The sequence below is a fragment of the Tribolium madens genome, unplaced genomic scaffold (assembly GCF_015345945.1).
Source record: "Tribolium madens isolate multiple individuals breed KSU strain unplaced genomic scaffold, Tmad_KSU_1.1 Scaffold_1;HRSCAF=32;Tcas5.2_LG8, whole genome shotgun sequence".
NCBI lineage: Eukaryota > Metazoa > Arthropoda > Insecta > Coleoptera > Tenebrionidae > Tribolium > Tribolium madens.
The window spans coordinates 4,873,584-4,885,697 of record NW_025400984.1 but is presented as its reverse complement, the minus strand read 5'-3'; the positions used below and the strand labels follow the sequence as shown (position 1 = coordinate 4,885,697).

The following is a 12,114-nucleotide window of genomic DNA, read 5'->3' as shown; positions in this document are numbered from 1 at the left end:
AAACATAGTTAGAGTTCAGGATACAGCTTCTTTGTTTCTTTTTATAACAGTGTGTAGCAAAAGAACATGTAAAATTATTTTTGCAACAGAAATAAATAGTCAAAGTGCAAAATTTAAACTCACATAACTTCGAAATTTTTATAGGGAGAACTTTTTTAACATTTTTCTCATGCTTCGGGTAACTTATTTTACTTAGAATTTTTCGTTTTTTGTCTTTTTACAAAACACCTTGTATGTTGTTATTTTATAAATAACTTTTCAATTTACATTGATCATTCGAAAAAATCATTCAGCAAAATTATGATATAATTTTAAATGGAATTCCAGGTAAGTTCTAAAATTGTTAGAAATTTTTTGAGGTTACTATACAGTATGTCTCCGGATTGAGTTTACAAGAGGAAAAAAAAATTTATCCTTGATTTTACGCCAAAACTGCAAAGGAAAACCATTTTTTCTTCACCTAAAACGAGCAAATCTGTACTTAAAACTTCATTAAAGAAAAGTTAATTTTTCTTTAATTTCCAACTTAGGATAATTTTTCTCTGCTTTTTAATAAGTCCTATTACATTGGCAGTTTTATTTATTTGACAACTATATGTCACTTTGACAATTAATTTATTAATTAAATAATGATATTTGTTAAAATTGTTAAAAATAACTTTGGTTTTTGTCTTAAAGCTTTCTTTGAGTTGCTATTTATAAAGATATGTTTTTCACAAACATTTTTGTTATTTAACTTGCGTAAACTTATTTGTCACAGTGACATCATTGTCAAAATAATAAAAGCGACAATATGATAAGACTTAAAAAGCAGAGAAAAATGAACTTTTCTTTCTACTGAGTTAAAATAATAAAGTTTTAATTACAGATTTGCTCGTTTCAGGTAAAGCAAAAAATGTTTTTCCTTTGCAGTTTTGGCGTAAAATCAAAGACGCTTATAAACAATAAACAAGACGTGTTAGTATCGGAATTTGTGTTTAAATTTTGAAAGTAAAAAAACTGCAAAGAAAAAGTTAGGTTATATTTATGTTACGCAATACGTTCTTCTGCTCACATGGCACAAAATAATTTAAGAAAAAAAAAATTAAAAGCCACAATAAATATTACTTACATAAAGATTTCAACCATACCTACCTATACTTGTTTACTTTATGATTAGCCCACAAAATAAACAGAAATTTAAAATTTACCAAAAAAATAATAAAAAGTCATCAGTTTGTTGATTATTTTTGTCGATGATTTACGCTATTACTGTTTTTATAATACAAAAATTACCTGAGTATATATTATTTATTAATGTTAATACCGTATTGTTTTTCCAAATGTAAACCTTTGGAAAATGAAGTAAAATTAATACATAATACTTTCAATTGGTTTATTGCTAATTAAAAAAATTATTAAGAAAGAGAGAGAGAGCATTTTCTCTCTTTGTTAATCAAAACAACCCCCAAATAAGAACATACAAAATAAAAAAATAAGTTATTTAAACTTTAAACACTACCCAAATTATTTTTTTACATTAACCTTTGATTTTTCCAGAAGTTTAAAACTTTGCCCTTTACAAACTCATAAAAACGTTTTGAAAAGGTCACATTAATATCATCCGTACATTTTTTGTTTGTCTGTTCTAGTTTTTAGGAGCTGAAACAGTGTAAAATAAAAACTGGCTGCTGTAAAAAAATGCAATATACCCCACGCCACTTAATAAACAAACAAATCACGTGACCCTTAAACGAAAAAATTGCGTGATTACTCCCAAATTTTATGTCATCGCCGTAATAAAACCTCTAAACCTGCACCCCATTTGCCCTCAGTCCACTCACTTTTGGCTTCCTAGATTTAATTGAATTTTGTTTTATCTCTTTGTTTTACCTGTAAAAAAGTCGCGTAGAAAAGGTATCCAGTGGGGCTAGAAGGGGGCTTAAATTTGGCACAGATCGGGCGCCGAGAGGGCGACAGAAACGGCTCTTTTCGAGGGTGCGTGAGAGACGGATAGTTGTATTGTCGTGCACATCGCCACGGTACGCCCACCGTCCGCGAAAAAGCAGCAGCGACGCGGACGTCGCGACGCTCACCGTACCTACACTGCAGACTGCCGTTCGATAGGCAACATGCAGAACAGTGGGCATGCGCGGGTTGCGTGTGTGTGCGACTTTTTCCATTTGATTATTATTGCACGGCTTTGTTTTTTGCGCTTGTTTGCTTATAGAAGGGAAATGGTGATTCGGGGGGACATCATTATTGCTATTGGTTCACTCAAGAGGAAATTTTGAGGGATTGAGTGGGAGGATGGATGCTTTTCGCTTGAAGCGCTTTGCATTGACTTTTTTTTAGTTAAAAGAATGTTAAAAGCTCAAATGGAACAATTTATTTATTCAAATAAAATCAAAAACGCGTCAAAAATATAGATATAAAATAGATTAAATAAAAGTTAATTTTTGTATAAATGTCTACTTATGTTTCGTCATGTTTGCATTACCATCAGATGAATCCAAGAAATACCTCAAAAAAACAACCCCAAATATGATACTTACACACAATTTAAAAAAAGAAATAATTATCATTACCCTAATTGACCAACCTAATTGACGAAACATGTATAGCTGTTTATTATTTCGATTCTTTAGGTTTATGTTCAATTTATCTTTTAGTTCCCAAAAAATATCAAAATTATCTTAGAAGAAACATACCAGGTGAATAAAAAGTATAGAACCAAACGTTTTTTGCTTAAACTATTTATTTTTTGAAAAAACTAATTGATTAGTTATAAAGTACTATAAAAATGTGATGATTTAACAAGAATAAAAATTTTCGAAATTTCCTTTTGTTTTTGAGTTCTACAACAAAAAATATTTTTTTAAATGGCAACCCACTATAAAATCATTTTTCTCAGAAAAGCTATACTCTAAGGATTACAACTATCTGCTTTATATTTAATTTTTTCAAAAAAATTTTTTCACATAAATTGCAATTTTGACAAAAAAAAATCGCATAACTCAAAAACAAAACAAAATTTCGTTCTGAAAATACGATCACATTTTTTATATTACTTTAATTTATATTAATTATTATTTTCTGGAGCCAAATGATTAAAAATAAAACCGCTTGGTTCCATACTTTATATTCATCCTGTATATTAAAATAATAATAAAAACATGATTCTACCAAGAAAGTCTTTTTGCATTTGTAATGATTTTGCCAATTTTCATAATAATTTTCTATTAATGAAACTTTCTTATAGCATACATGTTTACAAAAAAAATCAAAAATTGTTAGGAACACTAGCGAAAATACATATAACCCTAGATGATAGAAAGGTAGTTGGTACTACGTACTTTTGATTATGATATTTTCAAAAAGTATGTAACAAACAATAAATTAGGATTTACTTTTATCAAATTGAAATTTGCAAATTTAAAAAATATTAAAAAAACAAAATTAATAATTGGTGATAATTCATTTAAATTTGTGATCAACGTAGCATGTAACTAAAATTTAGTGACAACACTGAATTATGTGAAGACGAAAAATTTAAGTTTTCTCAATTTTCATATTTTTTACAACACGTGTTTCGTCAACCAAGATAGGTAAATGCGCTGAAACTGTCAAAAAATCTCTCTCATGTTTTTGTCATCATGTCATCGTCCTGATTATGCCAATTTAATATAAGAAACATGTTTCATAAAAAATATGCTTTGGGATTACATTTAATTTGTTACTGTTTTAAAAAGATTTTAAAAAATTGAAAAAAAAATACATTACAACAAACAAAATTTATGTTACCTTAACTACATAAGCCTCTTTTAAATTTGAAATAATTTGATTTACTATAAACAAAAATACCTACAAGGTGATTTTTTTAAAACGAGCCACTCTGCTAGATGCCTCAGAAAAATAAATTAAAAAATTAAATTAAATTACAGGGAGACAAATGAAAAATATTTTGACCAGGAACTCGGCTGTGTATTGTTTTTGGAGTATCGTACCGTGCGAAAAAAAATAATTAGAGTAGGCGGTGATTAAAGTCCTTCAGATGACAATCCTGATTTTTGACATCAAATGTCAGTGGAAACTTTGACAAGTTTGCGTTTTATTCATTTTGAGTAACATTATGTTCACTTTAGAGCAGAAAATTTTTATTGTTGCAAGTTATTACAAAAATGCTGTACAAGACGAAAACGATGAATGGTCATTTTTACTTTGAGTTTGTGTGAAAAATTTCCACCCCAGATTCCCAGCCAATGTGTTGCCAACTGTAGAATTTAATCGACGCCTACTATAATTTATTTTATTTTGATCGCACGGTATTTTCATAACAGAAAATGTCAGTTTAATTTTACTTTAAAAATAAACCTTCAACTTTGCTTTATGTAATTCATACTACAATAGTATTACCAGTAATTGAGCACCTGTAACCTTGTAACAATTGAAAAAATCACAGCCAAATTCCTGTCAAAACATTTTTTATTTGAAGATCACAAAGGGGATGGGACCATTTAAAATTCCGAAAGAGTTGCCTATTACCAAAGAGGTAGGTAGGTACCACAAATTTCGAAAGTACACTAAAAGGTGTTCCCTCCTGTAAATAAAAATTTCCCTAACTCAAAATTTTCAAATTTTTGTTTATTGTTTTGACACATCCAAAGAAGCTCGTTAAAAAACAGCTTGTATATGTATAATTAATGAGAAAGTCTACTGAAACAGCCTGTAATAATAGAGAAAGTGATCTTCGTCTGAGAGGGTGGACTAAAAATGATTCAATTGTAAATCTGTTGCGAGTATTTTTTCCTTGAAAACTCGAAGCAATGCCAATGGGATAAATTATAGGAGAATTTTAGTAAACAACAAAGAGAATTTATTTTGATCTAAACAAAAATATGTTTTCGTGAAGTTGAAGGATGACAAGGATAAATGTGGGTGAGAGAAAATTATTTCCAAGATTGGAAGAAACAATAATTAACATGACATGAAAAAAATAATATACTCACTCACACTTTAGGTTTCTAAAAAACAAAATTATTATATTTCTTGTAATCAAAAGAAAACAAAAATGTTGAAGAAAAAAAATGAATGTAAAAAATAAATAAATAGAGAATTATTAAAACACGTTTACCATAATATTTTTTTTTTCAAAATTATCTACATAAATAACTCATTTACAGATTCTTTCTATGAAATGTGTAATCATATAAATACCGCAAATTATTAAGTTATATGTTATACCAATTCCAATCAATATCACTTTGATTTTTAAATGATTTATAGACACAAACTTGGAATGTAATCAATTTATAAATATGTAGAGCAATTATGCTATCAACAAAGATGTTAAAACGCAAAACAAAAAATTGCTAGTCTGGAAATTGTAATGTTAGTCAGCGCTCATAAATCTGTTTGACTCAATTAAAGTGCAAGTTTTTTCTGTATCCACTTTAGAATTTTAGTACACATTGCATAAACAAAATCTGCTGCTTTGGAATGAGTTTTATTAAATGAAAATAATAAGTATTTTGATTTTTCTTGTTTGAATAGTACATACAAAAATCGGAAACAACTGTTTGAGTTGGCAATACTGAATTTAATTTTTAAATGGTTCAATTGGAATACACTTTCGCCTGCACAGTGTTGCAAACAGCCTAATAAGAAAGTGAACAGTCATTTTTGATCACCCACTATATTGAAAGCCTTCCATAGGAAAAATTGCCATTTCTATTTCTGACGTTTTAGTAATAGTTTTGTTGGAAAAACCAAACGAGACAGAATTCATCATGAAAACAACGTCTACACGCAAACAGTCAATCAATATTTAGAAACAATCAGCTGATTGGTGGTTGATATATCTTTAATAATAAAATGTTGTAAGCAAGTGGTCAAGGTTTAATAATTACCCACTTCAAGCACACAAAGAAAATCTAAACCACTTCAATTTTGTTAAATATTGATCCCGTTTTTTGATATCCCAATCTTCATAAATTATGAAGGCCTAATTAGGCGTCTTAACTCGCAAAATGGGAAACCCTTATAATCCGTAAATTTCAAACATAGTCCACTCAACCAAGGCTTTAACTCCCACCGGGAGAGACTATAAAAATTTCTCTACAGGTACGAGTAAGTACAGATAATAAAGATTATAAAAGAGAGATATAATCTACAACAGCTACAATGGGTGGGTGCTTGATTCTGGTTAAGATGAACATCAAATTCAAGTGGAGGATGAAGAAGCACGTGTCGGGTAACAAGTAATTTCATTCTTAGGAAAAACCACTACATGTACAGTTGCGGAATTAAAATTTCGGGCAGTATTGTCATTTTCATAATGTAAATTCTAAAACAACCTTTACATTAATAACCTGATTTTTTTATTTTTGTCATGTTTATGTCATTTTGACTTACCTATTTACTTTCAAAAATAGCATCACTGACAGAAAAGTTTAATTGTCAAATGTCAGTCATGATGACAGTAAAAGGTAGTTTACATTGAACTTTTTTAATTCCGGAGACATTTATGAACATATCTTAACTGAAAATATTTTTAGCATAATAATTATTTCTATAAATTTACTCTTAACGCGTTTAAAAAAAAAATTGTCGAAATATTTATAACAACCAAAAAAATGTTATATTTCGTCGTAAAAACTACCTAATTACGTCTGAAAGTTGAACGAACCTCCATTATTATTCATTTTAAGGTTACAACTTTTGAAACTTGTCAGGAAGGGAACTTATTAATTATTTCCACTAAAATCTCACCCTAAAGATTGTCCAAAATTCATTAATTCCGTCTCACCATTCGTCACTAAATACACCGCGTTTCCCTCTCATTTCCCTTGCAAAAATAATAAAAAAAAATTGTCGAAAAACCATTCACCCCGAAGTTTCAATATATAGCACTGTTCTAAAAATATCTTCCACCCCTCTTTGAAGTCTTGGATGCATCCATCGATTTTAATATCTAGGTAACAAACACAGACACAACTCAATCAGGAAAAGGTCATTGACCGAAACTACCCCCAGCTCGCCGCCACCCTCCCAATTACCTGAATTAGCCTGAAAAAAAAACCGCAAACGCTACCTCCGCATGTACCCACAATTGGCTCAACAAAAGGCATTGTGTGCGTCGTGTTTTGTTTCGAGCTTCCGCTATTCCAACATCTTCCATTTCCGCAAATTAAAATGTTTGTCTAGAGATCTCTGGAGAGCTTTAATTGGTACTAAACAAATAGGTCTGAAAATGATAGGAAAATAATATTCTATACGCATCTTCAGTTTATGTGGAAACCCAAAAATCAATGAATGTTTACGTTCGTAAACTCGTTCGTATTTTCTCGGTCTTCACTTAATTCCGTATTTAGTTACCAAATAATTAGATTTTAGATTTGTTCTCAAAATAATAGATCTGTCGCTAAACTCTTTCAACACATACTGTTATTAGATACTTTTCTATATCTATACAGGGTTATTCATAAATATGAAGCAATATTTGAACCTCAAAAATGACCTATAAAATGATATTAATTTAAATAATAACTCGTATCCTATCTCTACTGATAAGAATTTTACAGCCCTCCGAATGTGGGTGTGGAAATTTGATTTTTTTGTAATAACTTTGGAACTATTTGACCAAATATTATAAAATTTGGAACATTTCCCTGTGACAACATACCCTTTGAACTGGTAATCACGAAAACCTGATACATCCACTCTATTTCCGGTTCCAGCAGTTCCAGGTCACATTTTCTGTGTTTTTCCATTTTTTTGCTCTCTTAACACCAATTTTTTATTGCCCAAATAGATAGAGTAATCAATTTCGATTAAAAAACGCATAACCTTTAATACCCCTAAAATTAACCGTTTCAAAGATATTTTAATTTAAACTGAGGACCGCACAACGCTGAAACCAAAAAGTAGGGATTTTGAATGGATGATATCCACGGTAACAAATGACCATGGTCTCACTAATCGCTGTCAGGCATCTGTCAACTTTGACATTGGACGATTATTAGACAATTAATCGAAAATATTTAATAAAAGAGTTTACCTCAGACTTCAAACATAACTTAGAATAAATCCGAATGGATCTCGTAGCATTTAATTCATAAAAAAATCACAAAAATTTATCGTCAAAGTTAAAAGATGCCTGGCAGGGATTTATGTGACCATGGTCATTGGTTGCCGTGGATACCATTTATTCAAAATCCCTATTTTTTGATTTCAACATTGTGCAGTCCTCAGTTTAAATTAAAATATCTTTAAAACGGTCCATTTTAGGAGTATTAAAGGTTATGCGTTTTTTAATCGAAATTGATTACTCTATCTATTTGGGCAATAAAAAATTGGTGTTAAGAGAGCAAAAAAATTGAAAAACACAGAAAATGTGACCTGCAACTGCTGGAACCGGAAATTGAGTGGATGTATCCGGTTTTCGTGATTACTAGTTCAAAGGGTATGTCGTCACAAGGAAATGTTCTAAATTTTGTAATATTTGGTCAAATAGTTCCAAAGTTATTACAAAAAAATCAAATTTCCATACCCACATTCCGAGGGCTGTAAAATTCTTATCCATAGAGATAGGACACGAGTTATTATTTAAATTAAGATCAATTTATAGGTCATTTTTGAGGTTCAAATATTGCTTCATATTTATGAATAACCCTGTATGTATTAAAAAGTACAACTGAAATTACTTACCAGCAAATTCTATTAGTTTTTAAAAACAATAATAAAAACCTTTCAACCTTTCAATTTTATTGCCAAAATACTTAGTGCAAAAATTAAATTTTGTACAAGGGCTATTGTTGAATTAAATGTTGACACTACGTTTATAACAACAACAGAATAAGACATACATCGAAACAAAGTTCTAATACAATTTATTTAGTGACAAATTTACTATACCGGGGGGTCCGGAAAGTCCTTGTAAGGGAGTAATTGGGTAGTCCTCCAGAGTACCTACTGAAAAAATGTTTAAAAAATTCTATCTGTAAAGAAATTGACATTTGTTTTTTTTACATTTTTTATGTCTATTTAATGATACTGATGATTTTGTATATTTTTTTATAATGGTTTAATAAAGGTACAAAAATTTTACGAATTAAAGCCACAAATAACACTAAACTGAGTTAAAATTTAGGATACAGCTTCCTTGTTTCTTCTTCTAATAGTCCTTAGCAAAAAAAAACTTGGAAAATTATTTTTCCAACAGAAAAAAATTGAAACAAAGTGCAAAATTTAAATTCTCATAACTTCGAAATTTTTATAGATACTAGTGATCTTGTATATGTTTTTAGATAATTATTTAGTAAATGTACAAAAATTTAGGATACAGCTTTCTTGTTTTCTTTTCTAATAGCCTGTAGCAAGAAAACTTGGAAAATTATTTTTCCAACAGAAATAAATAGAGTCAAGGTGCAAAATTTAAACTCTCATAACTTCGAAATTTTTATAGATTTTTTTAAACATTTTTCTTGTTGTCTAGGACATCGCCCGATGATACAGTGTCACGGAGGTGCGCAACTTTCCGGACATTCTGTATAGTTATTATCAGTTAGTTAATAACTGTTGTAAATTTTGTTATTTATATTTTAAAACACTTACACTTGAGTGCAAAAATACGCAAATTATCAAAAATAAAATTGTCAAATTTTCAGAGATTTACATAGTGTGAAAAAGGTTACAAAACTATCAAAAAAAAAGGTCGTATTTGGTAGTCTTGCCAGTATAGTGACATAGTCAGTGTTAAAAACGATATTGAAAAACTTGATAGAAGTTTGACAACTTCAAAAAACTGGCATTTATTAACAGGCCAAATTACATTATAAAAAATCAATTTGCGTTTTTTTTTGCACTCAAGTGTATGTTAGTCTGAGATAATAAATGATTTTTTGTATTAATTTTCAACACTAAAGGATTTCCTTTGTTGATAAATATTTATTTTGGTGACAGACATCTGGTGACAGGTTGTTGTAGTATTAGTTGCAGCTTACTGTAAATAAAATTGACTAATTTGCAATTTTCAATAGTAATATCTCGAGTGCAAGCCAAATTGTAAGTGCACTCGACAAAATTAGAATCAATTTGGCATGCACGAAGGGTATTTTGCAGGCTATTTCCTGAACAAAATTTACAAAAATAATATTTTTATTGTGATGAATTAGAAAAAAATGTCAGTCAAATCTTCTAAATTTCTGAGATTCATTCAATCAAATTGGCGATAATTTAGCACACGAGTAGAACGGTTGAAATTTTACAAGGAAAAATAGTCAAAATAAATCACAAAAGATGCATTAGTTCAAAATCCATTTCTTTAATCATTCCTTACATTTTTTGACATTTTTAACTGTAGTCGAATTAATCATTTGCCACTGACAAATGACTAAAGATACAACTAAATAACATTAAAGAAATTATCTCAGTGTTGTATAGAGTGGTCAATGACATCGCTTTATGTACGTAACTTGTAATTAAAAACTGTTTAGAATCATTGCCATCACAGAACTAAAACTGTACACTCATGACGAGTTATATTTAGATATAAGAAGTATGCAAAAATTATTATTTAACATAAATCTGATTGGTATTTACACATTATATATAGACAGTATGTATTAAAAATTTATTCCCCATGAATTATAAAAATAATCACTATAATTTTGACAATAATAAAAACATTTAGTAGATGGACAAATATTTTAACAATGTCATTAAAATGCTCATTTTGCAACTTCAGTAAGTATCTAACACAAAAAGTAATGACAATAGCAATACATTCAACCCCAAAAATAATCTTCTTAAAAATAATAAACCATCAACATTAAGTTTTCATTTGCATGAATTATTATTTTGGTTTTTGTTTATTTATTAAATTGCTTTTTCTTTTTAAAGAATTATCATCCGCTTCAATAAGGTATTGAACGTGAAACAGATCCAATGTTCAGTCCTTAGCTTGCGAAAAATAAGTCGCAAAAGTTACTAGAAGGTGGATATATTCAACATTGTCAAAGATTCCCACAGGACAAATTCAATACCGGCAGGTTTGCGGGGGTGGCGCGATCACGTGACGTTCAACCCCTGCAATCGTGACGTCACAGGCGAGATGTGACGTCTTTAAGAGGTAGGTGTGTTTAATCTGAAAAGGAAAATAATTTATCATAAAATGTGTCACCACGAAAAACCAAAATTTTTATTTTTTTCTAGAGAACAACTGTAATAATAATAACGATTAATGTTGACATAAATATATCCCAGTCGCGGTTAAATAGTGTACAAAATGGACATTAAAAACTTTCAAACCACTTTCTAAGACTTTTATGACAACATTAAAAGCGGTTTTATGGACAATGGACAGACGAGGCCAATTAAGTTTTCAACGTACAAGTAATTTACGATTTTTTTTAATTGTTAATATAAACGATATTTTAATTAATTCAAAGCAATAGATGAGAATTAATTAAACTGGACTATATTTTAAAATTAGAACGAGGAAATTTTCGATAAATAAACATATTGTTTATGGAATTATATCACTGCGCCGATCTTAACTTAATAAGAAAAGATGAAGTATTCTAAGAAGTAAGTACTTATTTTTCTAATACAATTAGAATATATACGGGGTATTTTTAAATATTGTTACAAATTTAAACAGATAGAATATTCAATTTTAAGACAAAAGTTTCCTATGAACATGTAACGAAAAATAGGTACTTTGTAAGGAAGCTACACCTTCTCAAAGAGGTAAGTTTTTTAATGGACATTATTTCAGAATAATTTAATAATAGATAATTTTTCAAAGGCAAAAACTAGAGGAGAATAACGTAAAAGAAAATTTAATTTTTTAATCGTGTTTAGGTATAATCTGTAACATTTTAACATTTTAAGTTGATTTTACTCAAAAACGGTAAGTTGTATGCAAACAACGCTGGAGACGTTTTTTGTGAAAAACTATGAAATTTAGGATTTTGTTGCTGAAAGTGGCAAGAAACTTCAGCCAAAATAAGTATAGGGTACTTTTACCCTAAGCTAGCTCAGTTTAGGGCCCTACTCATTAAAATACTTGATATTTAATCTATAAATTTGTTTAGGTGTATAAAAGTTGTTAACTGTACCAAATTTTATCTA

The 12,114-nt window shown here is 29.3% G+C and overlaps 1 protein-coding gene across 4 annotated transcripts in view; it reads right to left on the bottom strand.

Annotated features, from left to right (window-relative positions):
• LOC123004460 overlaps positions 1–12,114 on the bottom strand; it is a 62,092-nt gene that overhangs the window by 25,858 nt on the left and 24,120 nt on the right. The window contains exon 1 of one of the 4 annotated variants that reach the window (XM_044397758.1): positions 11,025–11,098. The exons of 1 other annotated variant lie outside the window; for it this stretch is intronic. The gene's annotated coding sequence lies outside the window, so the exon portion shown is untranslated. Of the gene's footprint in view, positions 1–1,872; positions 2,071–6,750; positions 6,871–11,024; positions 11,099–12,114 lie in introns of those variants that run through there. 2 more of the 4 variants (XM_044397756.1, XM_044397754.1) reach the window with 2 other exon arrangements.